At 36.6% G+C, this 13,276-nt stretch overlaps 1 protein-coding gene across 3 annotated transcripts in view; it reads left to right on the forward strand.

The window, feature by feature from the left end:
- The window catches only part of Atp2b1 (ATPase plasma membrane Ca2+ transporting 1), a 102,194-nt gene that overhangs the window by 24,885 nt on the left and 64,033 nt on the right, over positions 1-13,276 (forward strand). The gene's annotated exons all lie outside the window — the stretch shown is intronic.

Consider the following 13,276-nt stretch of genomic DNA (forward strand, 5'->3'; position numbering starts at 1 on the left):
AAGTCCTTGCTGTGTCCTACAAGCTCCTCAAAATCTAAAATTCTCTAACTTACCCAATTGCTTACTGGCCTTTGGCTTGTGTGCACTGTACGTGTATGACTATAACTAAAAAGGTGGTCTGTATATAATTGGTTACCTTATTTAAATATAAACAATTTGATGTTTAGTTACATGAGTTAAATAATTGTATGTACCTATAACTTTTGAGTGTTAGGAAAACAAGGAGGATGGTATTTGTCCTTTCCCATATGACAGCTTAAACTCACTTGCTGTAGAAATGGCTTACTCTCTGAAGTCACCCTATGTATTCACCCACATAGCAAGGAAAATCTTTTGGTGCTTTAAGGTCTTGCCTTCAGCCTACCTAGGTTGGCCAGATTTTCTTATCAAAGAGTCCGTATTTTTCAGAAAACTCCTAAGATTTACTGCTACTGTCTCCCTCTCTCTCTCTCTCTCTCTCCCTCTCCCTCTCCCTCTCCCTTTCCCTTGGCTTGAACTGGCAGCCTGGGCTCTGTCCCTGATCTTTTCTGCTCAAAGCGAATGCTCCACCACTTTGAACAACAACACCACTTCCACTTTTCTGGTGATTAATCAGAGATAACACTCTCACAGACTTTCCTGCCCATGCCTAGCTTTGAAGCATGATCCTCAGATCTCAAGTCTCCTGAGTAGGATTATAGGCACAAGCCACCAGCATCCAGCACTTCCTATATGGTATTTCACAAGAAGGCTTAGCTTTGAGCTTATCATAGACTAAAAGCCCATATATTTTTTTTCTTTGCTTCCATTCTGCCTCTTCCCTTAAGAAATCTAAGGTAAGGTATAGTGTTTTAAAATTTTTATCTCTCCCCCCACCCCCAGTCTTTGAACATCAACCCCATATGGTTATGGTATATGAGATCTCCCTTGTGTGTGAAATTGAGATCTCCCTAGATCTCCCTGGTTAAAAATAGTGAAAAAGGTAAATGTTTAATTTATGTTGTGTCACTTCTGAAACTCTTAATAGCCACACTTGATTTTTTTGAACTGTAGAGAAGAAATGAGCACTGCTTTGAGCAAGTATGTAGGATTGAAGAATCGAGGTGTAAGTACTATTACTTGCAGTAGTTTTCTTTTGAAGATAGTAGAGTTTACTAAGAGGATCTATTTGTTCTGTGGCATTTTCAGTCTTAAAATTAGTAGAATGTAAGTTTTATTGTAAGCTTGGTCCTGTGCTAAAGTGTAGTGAATTAGATATTACCATTAGTGAGTTAATAGGAGAGTATTTGAAGGACAATTAATCTCAGTTGGAGACTGTTCCTTAAAATGTTCATTAATGTGCTAGAACAATTGGGGGAAGGTATAATCACTGCCTCCCATTTTCAGCACACAATTGAAATTAAACTCCTGTGGATAAATTACTCAAAAATAGCTGGGCTCTGCATAGGAATACTTCAAAAGCTGAACCCTAGATCCATATAGAATACAAGGTATTTAATATCCTATGGGATCAATATTCAGTATCATTTGACAATGATAAAAGGAAGCTTCTATTGGCCTATTCTTGTGTACTTTTGGGTATTGTTAGATATGTGAAGTTATTGTTAATTCCTAAAATTGTGAAATACCTTTCAGAATGACACTGATTTTTTTTTTGGTGGGGGGGGTCTATTTTTGTTTAAGGAGTGACTTAGAACTTTATAAAATCCATAATGAATTCTGGTTCCCATAGTATTTTATCCCAAGGGCAGGTGTGATTTGCCACTGTAGAAAAGAACTACAGTTTTTGTGTTCAGCAATAAGTAATGAATTTTAAACTACTCTTTAAAAGTTTGGAATTGTGAATTACAATTGTTTTAAAAACTTTTTTTTGAGACTGTCTCATTTTATAGTATAGGCCATCCTCCAGCTTATAATTCTCCTGCCTCAGGAGTACTCTGGAGTACTGAGATTACAGAACCAAGCTACCAGCCTTAAAATTTAGTAATTAGAAAAATAACTATCTTCAAAGAATATAGGGTCCAGAAGGTTTTGTTTTCTATGAATGTGGTAACATCTATAAACTGAATGAGCTGTATCTGTTTGTAATTTGTATACCCTTTGTTACATAAAAGATTGTCTTCAGTTAGGGAAAACTAAATGAGTGTTCCATGCTACATTCAGTTGTATCTGATGCTGCCACACAAAGTCTTAAGAAAATACATCACCAGTTATTCTTCCAACAGTTATACAAACCTTGTTTATAATTTCCTAGATGGTTTTGCACATCCAAGATTAATTCAGGAAATAACTTACCATTAAGAGTGAGTCAATTGAAAACTTTTGGTTTTCACCTTTCACCTTTTAATCATGTGATGGGAGGAGATCTGGAGGTTTGCTATCATTGCACTTCTTTATTTAGGTCTTACCCTCTAATTATATCTAACATGCAAAACACAATTCAAGTTTTGGAGTTTTGTGTTTTACTTGTTGGACATAATCATTTCCTAATGAGGAAACATTTCATGACACTGTTAGGTTTTGAAAAAAAAATCTCTAAGCAACTTTCTTTCTGAAAAACTTCTTCCATCATTTATCTTTGAAATAATGACACCTAGAAACAGATCCTGGCTTGTCTGAGTCTAACATGCAATATCTTTCTGCAGAAACACACACCAAATAGCATTAGGTCATTGAGGCATTCAGGAAAGAACACTCTTTAACTGTTTTGTCATAGTATTAACTAGTGTTTGAAATGTGAAATACTTTGATAATCTTTAACTTGAGCCACAACTCCAGCTCCCCACTTTTATTTTTAAGGATTTAAAATTCCACATGAACAATTTTACTTTCTCAGTCTGGATTATTTTACTTAACATAATGATCTCTAGTTCTATCCATTTTCCTGCGAATGACATTTTATTCTTCTTTATGGCCAAATATACTACATTGGGTATATATACCACGTTTTCATTACCCATCATCAGTTGATGGTCAGGCAGGCTTATTCTGTTTGGGATATTATGAGTAGTGTTGATAGAAATGTTTTCCTAGGACTCTCGACCATAGTCTTAGATTCCTTCTGCTGTATGCCTAGGAATAAGGTGGGTAGGTCTACTTTTAGTTGTTTAGGTTTTTTGTTGTTTGTTTTTGTCAGAACATGAACTCGAGGCCTGGAGGCTTTCCCTGAGCTTTTATGCTCAAGGCTACCACTCTACCATTTGAGTTGCTCCACTGTAAGGTTTTCTGGTGGTGAATTGGAGGTAAGAGCCTAAAGGACTTTCCCCCCAGGCTGGCTTTGAACCTCAGCCTCTAGAGTAACTGGGATTACAGGTGTGACCCTACCAGCTACTTCTAGGTTCTTGTTTTTGTTTTGTTGCCAGTCCCAGAGCTTGGACTTAGGGCCTGTCCCTGGCTTCCTTTATGCTCAAAGCTAGCACTCTACCACTTGAGCCACAGCGCTACTTTGGGCCTTTTCTGTTCATGTGGTGTTGAGGAATTGAATTGTGCATGCAAGGTGAGCACTCTACCACTAAGCCATATTTCCAGACCTGTTTCTAGGTTCTTAAGGACCTTACCTACTGATTTCTTACTGATTTGCACTAATTTACATTTCCATCTACAGTGCTATAAGGAAACACCTTTCTCCACTTCTTCCCTAGTGTTTATTGTTTGTTTCTTTGATTGATTAGCATTCACAGCTAGTACGAGATGGAATTTAAGTGGTTTTTCTTTATGTCTAAGGATGTTAACTAATTTGACCCTTTTTTGAAAATTGTTTAATTCATTGACACTTTTATTAATTGGATTATTCTTTTGATGTTTTAAATTTTGGAGCTATATATCTGTTCTTTGGATTGGTTATTTATCTGGTAAATAACTGAGAAATATTTTCTTATTCTGTATGTTTTTTGTGTTTCTATTCTGGAAATTGTTTCTTCTGCTATGTAGAATCTTTTTTTTTTTTTTTTTTTTTTTTTTTGCCAGTCCTGAGGCTTGGACTCAGGGCCTGAGCACTGTCCCTGGCTTCTTTCTGCTCAAGGCTAGCACTCTGCCACTTGAGCCACAGCGCCACTTCTGGCCGTTTTCTGTATATGTGGTGCTGGGGAATTGAACCCAGGACTTCATGTATGGGAGGCAAGCACTCTTGCCACTAGGCCATATTCCCAGCCCTATGCAGAATCTTTGTAATGAAATTAAATTATTATTTTCTAAGCAATTAGATTTCTTTTCTTGAAAGAATTATCAATACCTATACCCTCAAGGGTTTTCCTTTTTTTCCTCTAGCAGTTTCATAGTTGGTCTTATATCAGATCTTTGATCCATTTTGAATTGATTTTGTACATTGTGAGAGACAGAGACCTAATTTCAGTCTTCTACATGTGTATGTCCATATCTAGTTTTCCCACTACCATGTGTTGAAGAGGTGTTTTGTTTTGTTTTTCCAACATGGGGTTTTGGCAACTTTCTTTAAATTATCACTTTGCTGGAGATGTGTGTTTCTTTCTGGATGTTTTATTCCATTGATCTTTATGTCTGCTTGGGGGGACATTACTATGCCATTTTTCTTTCAAATCAGGTATTATGATGCCTTCAACATTGTTTTTTGGTTGTTGTTGTTCATTACCTTATCTATTCAGTCTTTTGTGCTTCCACATGAGCTTTTGGATTGATTTTTCTCTTTGAGTGAAGAATGACCTTAGAATTTTAAGGGATATTGCATGGAATCTATAGATTGCCTTTGGCTCTAGTATAGCCATTTTCACAATATTCTGCTAATCAATAACATGGGTCCTGGGAGGTCTTTCCATCTTCTAGTGTCTTCAGTACTTCTATAGTTTTCATTGTAGTGGGTTGTTGTTGTTGTTGTTGTTGTTGTTGTTGTTGTTTGCCTCCATAATAAAATTTATACCTAAGATTTCAATGTTTTTGAGACTACAGTGAATGGGATTGTTTTTATGATTTTCTTAATCTGTTCATTATCGACATATAGAAAAACTATGCTGGGGCTTGAACTCAGTCCTGGGGCTTGAACCTGAGTTCAAGGGCTTGAACTCAGGCCTTGGTGCTGGCCCTGAGGATTTTTTGCTCAATGCTAGAGCTTTACCACTTGCACCTCAGCTCCACTTCTGGCTTTTCTGGTAGTTAATTGGAGATAAAAGTCTCACCAGGGGGCTGGGAGGTAGTTCAGTGGCAAAGCACTTGCCTAGCAAGTGTATCATCCTGGGTTCGATCTCCAGTACCAAAAAAGAAAAGACAACAGCAACAACAACAAAGTCTCACTAGTTTTCCTGACTGGGCTGACTTCAAAACCCAGTCTTCAGATCTCCATTTCCTGTGTAGCTAGTGTTACAGGTATGAGCCACTAGTGCCCTGACTTTGTAGGTGCTACTTTTAGAAGCTACCAATTTTTAAGTGCTGCTATATTCTGGTATGTCGTCAAAGTGTTTATTATATCAAATAGAATTAAATATTTTAACAAATATATATCACATACCTTTCTGATTATTATTTCGTATGATCAGATGTACATGGACATTGTTCCTTTCTGTTCGTCTTCTAAGATTATCATCTTATGGTCTCACTGTGTGTGAATGCCTAGAGAACTGTATAGTTTATTATGTTCAAGTATTTTAGATCTAGCTTCATTGACAGATTATTAAATATCAGACACTGGCTGAAAAACATGAGGATGACAAGATATTTCAAGTGTTTAATCTTTTAAAAAATTAAGAGGTAGATGCTATTATCCCAATTTTATAAATTAAGATGCTGAAATACTGGGGCCGTTGTCGAAGACCTCTTAGCTGAGGTGACTGGGAAGTGCTGGAAAGCTATGGACTTGCCATCATCCTAATTATCATTCAGTAATAGGATAGGTATTGTTTTGAGTACTGAAAGAATCTTTGTTTCTCTGGAATTGAAGGTTTGTTTTACTTGTACTGAGGTGGCCCTTACTTACTAAAGGACCACTGCTGCTCATTGCCACACGTTCTGTAGTTCAGTTTAATTACCTTGTGTTAAATGGTTTCTATGGGCAAAGTATTATTGCTATAGTGGTCACTAGGAGATGCAGTAATGAATAACACCATCCTGTCTCAACCCTTACAGCTTAATGAAAAGTAAAACTACTTACCAGAAATTACAGTATATACTAAGTACGTTCTAGAGGCTCCAAAAAACTAGAATTAAAGTAATGGATTGGTTCCATCCTATGAGATCAGAGTGGAGGGAACATTATAATTATTCCTTGAAGAAGTTAATAAAAAGCAAAAGGGACGGTTGCTATATCTCCAGCCTAATACTAGGTATTTGGAAAGTAGAAATCAGGTCACAGTTTGAGGACACTTCAGGCATGAATGGTCTTAACTAGTGGCTGGGCACAGTAATATGCCTGTCATCTCAAGTTACAGGGTAAGCACAATGGCTGATTACAGTGGAATGCACCTGTCATCCCAACCACAAAGGAACGAATTGTCCAGACCATACTTTGAACATAATCAATGCAAGAAGGCACTGGTAGAGTTGTTCAAATGTAGAGGACCTGCCTGGCAAGCATGAAGCCTTAAATTCAGAAATTAAAAATAAAATTGAATAGATAACCATCTTTGTTAAGGGAAAAAAGCCCACTAGTTTCACAATAGGGAATTATTACTTGTCCTGAAAGTGGGGGAAGAAGGAGAATGAAAGAGGGGGAAGGGGAGCTTGAGTGCCATACTGGGACAAAGAATGTGTGGGAGATACTGATGAGCATATGACATCTATGTTAATCTGTCAGTATCTCAGCTATGTTAGTTGTCTTATTATATGTGAGGTACATTGATGACATCTGGGGAATAATGCTCACAAGCCAGGGGCCATCTAGTTTCCATCACCATCTTGAAAATAATCCTCATCTCCCTGGTTCACTCAGTTTATTTTCTGCAGTTGCTGAGAAAGGAAATTAAACACTCTGGTCTTCTGAAAAGAGAATTCAAATCTCTCTAGTCTTGTAATTTCAGTTGTTATTATGTAAAAGCTACCAGAGCAATTAGGGAGTCAAGAGCTTTTAAAAACTGTATATTTTCTTTGTCTACATTCTATAATAACCTGAGTTTCAGTTACTTTCTCTTTCTTGTGTGTACCTATGCTTTCTGTTAGGGAAGCTCCAGAGTTGGTAGGATTAGTCCTTTTCAGTTTAAATTTACAACCTGTTAACCTGTGCAAGGGCTCTAGAAGGAATGCAAGTTGTGGCTACTATGCTACCCTCAGGAAGTATAAGTTGTATTTTAGGAGAAAATATTTGAGAACCTCGTCAAAGATAGAACTAGCATTTAACATTGCTCCTTTGCATGAATACATGCTCTTTTTGCAATTTATGTCTATAATACTGATTGTATTTATGTCTGTACTTGTTTTTTTTCTTCATTTTGACTGCAGACCTCTTGAAGAGAGAGCCTTGAATGGGAGTTTATTGAGATATCTCTGGGACTGATAAAAACTTATAAGAAGAACAAAATATTTAGGAGGAACAGCATTAACCTTGATGCTGATAATTACATTTGAAGCACTGAAAAATATTCAAGTGCAGATATCTTTAAACAGTTGTAATATAACCTGGAGCTAGGTCAAGATGATAAATATAGGTCTTGAAATATGAGTTGCCAAGAGAAAAAATTTAGGGAAGAAAGGCCTGTAATAAATTGCTGGGTGATACCCTTATTTAGAATATAGCATGATTTTAAAAATTTGAGCAGAGGAGGATTGATTAGAATCTTGTGACAACTAAATAAAGATACAGTGGATAGGAAGAAGGAAAAAATAACACAGAAGTAAATGAAATGATGAGGACTGAGAAGCAACCTGAGATCATATTAATCACTGTAAAGTCATCTGTGTATGGACACAATGAGGATGTGTTGAGGAAAGACTATTTAAAGAGTAGTCAAAAAATAATAATAAAAGAAGAGAAAAGCATAGTTTTTTAATGGTTTAAGAAAATCTAGGAGAGGTGTGCTTTTGTGGGGATCTTGTGTGGAGGAAAATGTATGTGAATAGGTGAAGGAGCCAGCAAAAAAGTGATTGAGTGGCTGGGGCTTGCAATGGTGATCAAGGAAGTAAGGTCGTAGTAGATTGGATTTTTATCCTGGGTAAAACAAGCAGTAATAATTTAGGAAAGAGTTGGAATTGAAAGAAGGATAATTTGGAAAGTTGAGATGTGTCAGTGCATCATAGATTACCGAATCAAGTTTCTAATGGAACTAGGAACTTAGTTTGAATTTTCTTTCCAGCCTTGCTCAGCCATATGGTTTGCTCAAGGAGTAACTCATTAACCAGGTTGGTGTAGTAGGAGGATAAGAGCAAGTCAGACATAAAGATCATCCGGAAGTTAGCATTTCAAAAGATGCAAGAATTGAGCAGAACAATTTTAATACCATTTAAGCACAGAGGTCAGATGTGTGTACATGATTCAGTAGAAGTGAATTAAAGAGCAATAAGTTGTACCAGAGAGGGAGTGAAGAATAGAACAGTTGCAGGTGGTGATTTAAATGTATCTCCGACCTTGAATAGCAATTGCAAAATACAAACCAGAGCATTAGAATGAAGGACAGGAGTTCAAAGGATCATCAACCTGATGTGATGGACTAGTCTATGTTTCAACACATCCCTAATGTCCACATTCTTTGCACTTTATTGAGCTGAACATAAATTGTCTGACATCCTCTTATAATATAGCTTCCCTTGTTTTTTAGCTGGATTACTTGACTGTGTTGCAAAAATGAGTATTGATTTTCTGAGCTATCCTTTAATAACTGTATTGAAAATTGCAAAAGACCATCAACTATCAAGTAACATAAATAAGTGTCTTATGCTTTTAGTTCTGCATTTGGTTCATATTTGTTATAAATCTAGTTTTTAATTAATAAGACAGAAATCCCATGTTAATTTGCAAAAACGCCTCACTCGGTATTGCCAACTTTTATTTTTGTAAGCTTCTTCAGTGCCATAATGAGCATCCTGTTTCCTTAAGCATTTGAGTGTAGGTTCTTGTGAATTGACAGGATAGAAGCTCTTAAGAACTGAGTAGGCCGAAAAAGCAGCTGGTGTGACATTCAAGTCTTGATACTGCCTTCTTAGCTCATGAACAGAAGGGGGAAAAAAACTGTTTTAATTTAGAAATCTTCTCTTTGACTATAGCTGAAAATTTCAACACCAGTGAGACTAGAAAATGATAGAACATTTGGTTCTCATGTTTAACCGGAGATATAGTCTGTTCTTATATTTGGTAAATTGCATAGGATTATATAAAATTAACTTCTCTTATTTTTTAGATTTTTTAAGTTATTTTTTTTTTTTTTTTTTTTTTTTTTTTTTTTTTTTTGGCCAGTCCTGGGCCTTGGACTCAGGGCCTGAGCACTGTCCCTGGCTTCCTTTTGCTCAAGGCTAGCACTCTGCCACTTGAGCCACAGCGCCACTTCTGGCCGTTTTCTGTATATGTGGTGCTGGGGAATCAAACCCAGGGCCTCATGTATACGAGGCAAGCTCTCTTGCCACTAGGCCATATCTCCAGCCCTTTAAGTTATTTTTTTAAACTAGGCTTACTGTAAGGTGAAAGGCTTCTAGGTGCCTAAATTGAACCTTAGAATAGAAGAAAACAGGGTCCATTTTATTTTAGGGGGAGAGTAGACAAGGGTAGGTATCTAAATTACAGCTTCTTGTTAAATTGTTGAAGTTAATATTTAAGGTGTTTAAGATAATATATGTTATAAATATAGCAAAGTGAGTCTCTACATTTTCCTATGAATAAAATTACAGTATTCATATAATGTAAGGCTTAACTAGAAAAAAGTCAAGGTGCTTGATATTAAAAACCAAAACAGTTCAAAATACCAGCTCAGAGAATATTTTAGCAGATATTCTGCTTTTATTCCTGCAAATTAAGAATAGCACAATAAAGATCCATGAAGAATTTGTTCATATTTTTGTCCTAAAACTTTTTAGACCAAAATGACAGTCTAGCACTTTGTTCTCTAGTCAAAGGTCAGGGAACATTTACCTTCATTGGTGGTTCTCCAAATAAGTAGCATCACTATCCCCATCATCTGAAAAGTCATTACAAGTATTACTGCTCATACTGTATTCCACATCACTTGAAGAAATTTCTAGAGTAGTTTCCAGAAATCTGTGTTTTGAAGAGCTCTTCTGGTGGTGCTGATGATGAACATTGAAGTTTGAGTAGCACTAATCAATATGTGAAATTCATTTTTTTCTAGTGTTAGAAAATTCAGAGGGAGGTAGTTTTTTTTACTTGTAAGTACATCCTTTTAAAAGGGTATTTACCAATTGAGTCTCATGACAAACATGTCTAGCTTCAAGGTATCTGTGCTTATGACCATGCATATTAAAATTTTATCATAATTAAGGACTTTTTTGGCATAAACAATTAACCTGTACTGAAAATGACAGCTATCAAAAGCTTGATCAGGGTAGGGCAGTGAATCACAGTTTATAGAACCTGTACTGCTTTGGGTTGGCATATTCCTTTATAGACTAAAAGTTGTGAGAGTAGTTGCTGGTTTGGGGATCAGCATAAGAAAATTGTGATTTTTCTCACACTTTCACTGAGCCAGACTGTTATAGTGTGGTTTCATCATTTTATTGAATTGTGAAATCCTGAAATATGAGAGAAGGGAAAAATATATAAATAAGCCTTCCCAAGTACACATGCAAATAAATATTCATTATTATCTGTAAACCGATCTTATTTTCCTTCACTAGAAACACATTAAAACAATTACGATAGGGCTGGGGATATGGCCTAGTGGCAAGAGTGCCTGCCTCATATACATGAGGCCCTGGGTTCGATTCCCCAGCACCACATATACAGAAAATGGCCAGAAGTGGCGCTGTGGCTCAAGTGGCAGAGTGCTAGCCATGAGCGGGAAGAAGCCAGGGACAGTGCTCAGGCCCTGAGTCCAAGCCCCAGGACTGGCCAAAAAAAATCAAACAAAAAAAAAAACAATTATGATAAAAATTACTATGCCACCCAACATCTCCCTACTGATTCCTTTGACAGTTACTCAAAAAGTGGGACAAGTAATGGAAAGTGAGAACATTAGCAAGAAATGGCAATGTGGTGGGAACAAAAGTCCAGCAATGGAGGAATTAAGGCAGCACATTTCAAGAGTGAGCAAGTGGTTAGGAGTACAAAGGTTTGTAGCAAAGCATTGATCAGATAAGGAGGACTGAGTGCATTCATTAGATTTAGGAACAGCAGGAGTGGTCACACAGAATAGTAGATTGTATGTAGTTGGTTGATCTATGAGTAGTAAACTATAAATAATACATATCCAAGAAAATGATAGTTTTACTAAGATTTTTGTATAAGTTTACTCACTGATTGGTATAATTTTATTTAGCATCAGTAACCCAAACAAATTATTTCTCAAATAATTGTGCCACTTTCTCTAAGCATTATTAAATATTAAAACTCAATATTGTTTGCATATTTTCAATTGTGGGGCTAGAACTCTTAGCCTGGGTTTGCTGTCCCTGATCTCCTGCTCAAGACTAGCTCACTACCACTTTGAGCCACAGCACCATTTCTGGTTTTTCTGGTGGTTAATTGGAGATAAGAGTCTCACAGACTTTCCTACCTGGCTTGGCTTAGGGCAGCAATCCTCAAATCTCAGCCTCCTGAGATTTGATTACAGGCTTGAGCCATCAGAGCCCAGCTTGTTTACATATTCTTAAGGATCCAGAAACCTGGATAAAAAAGACCATTGACATGTAACTGCATATAATTCAATTGACAATCTGAACACCTTTGACTTAAGTTGTCAAAAAAGAGCTGAAGGAAAGCTAAGTTGAAATGTCTTTCATAGTAAGGTGGGTTGAAAACTTGAATGCTGACTTTTTCTGGACTCATCTGACACAGTACATTATTTTAAATATGTTATAGGGTTTTATTTTGTTCTACTATTTGAATTGTCATTGATTTTGGTACAAAGCCTCTGGTACAAAGCCTTTGGTACAAAGCTTAACCCTCAAGGGCATTTCTATTCAATAAACACTGAGACCCTGCTATGTGCCAGACACAATGCTGGGATTTAAGAATGAAAGAGGCATTCTTATCTTGATTGATAGTTCATTTGGAAAGGTATGGAGGTAAACAAATCATTGCAACTGTGTGTAAAACCTGTGACAGTAGAATAAATTAATGCCTCCTCTATTCCAATCTGTTTCTCACCATAAATGACTTGCTGAATTGGTCTTGCCCGATTTATAACTTGGCAGCTATATTGCCTGTAAGGTACCATACTTAATCTCTGCCTCTAGAAGCTAACAAACTGCTGAAGGGAATGTCGCTAATTTTATATTAAAGAGGAATTTTCTCTTAAAGAAAATGGAGATCTCTTGAAAGTATTCTTCATTGGAAGGGCCTAGTCAAAACCTGTTCTTTAATTCTTCATCTGTCAAGCCTTGTATCTGATGGCTAGGATGTCAGTACAGATCCATTTTGTTTCAAAATACAGTGCCAGTCATTTCCTTGGTGGTAGGAACATCCTTAAAACTTGCACCTTGCTTTTGGAATATGCCTGGAGTGATGGAGCACTTGGCTTAACATACAGGACTGTGGGTTCAGGGCCCTGAGTTCAGACTTCAGTAATGCCCTCCTCCCACCCCCCAAAAGGAAAGAACAGAAGAAAAAAAAAGTATACATTGTTAGGAATTAGCAATCATGTTTTAAAATGATTTTGTAAATGTTCAGTACTTGTATTTTTTAGGCAACTTTCTGATTGATAATTATGAGGTGATATGCTGAACAGTTGGGTTTGATCTCCAGTATTTCTTCTCTTTGTCAAATTCCAGGATTCACTTTTTTGTAATTACTGCTTAACAGAATGAAATATTTTAGAGTATCTTGTTTGTATTTTATTTTGATTTGGGTTTAGTACCTTTTGTAAAAATGTAGTAATTGTTTACTACAAACCATTAATAATTACTCTAATTAAGATTACTACCTTAACCCAGCACCTGTAATCATAACTACTCAGGAGGCTGATATCTGAGGACTGCAGTTCAAAGCCATCCTGACCAGGAAAATCTGTGAGACTCTTCAATTAACCACCGAAAACCCAGAAGTAGAGCTCTGGCTCAAGTGGTAGAACACTAGGCTTGAGCAAAAGAAGTTCCTGAGTTCAAGCCCCAGGACTAGCACATACACAAAGATTGATACCTTAATGTGTTCATGATAATTAATAGCAAGTTAATGCATATTTAGCTCTGAGTGAATTCAACCTGTCTTTACATATATGTTTTCACCTATCTTGTATGT

Source organism: Perognathus longimembris, chromosome 1 (assembly GCF_023159225.1).
Source record: "Perognathus longimembris pacificus isolate PPM17 chromosome 1, ASM2315922v1, whole genome shotgun sequence".
Classification (NCBI taxonomy): domain Eukaryota; kingdom Metazoa; phylum Chordata; class Mammalia; order Rodentia; family Heteromyidae; genus Perognathus; species Perognathus longimembris.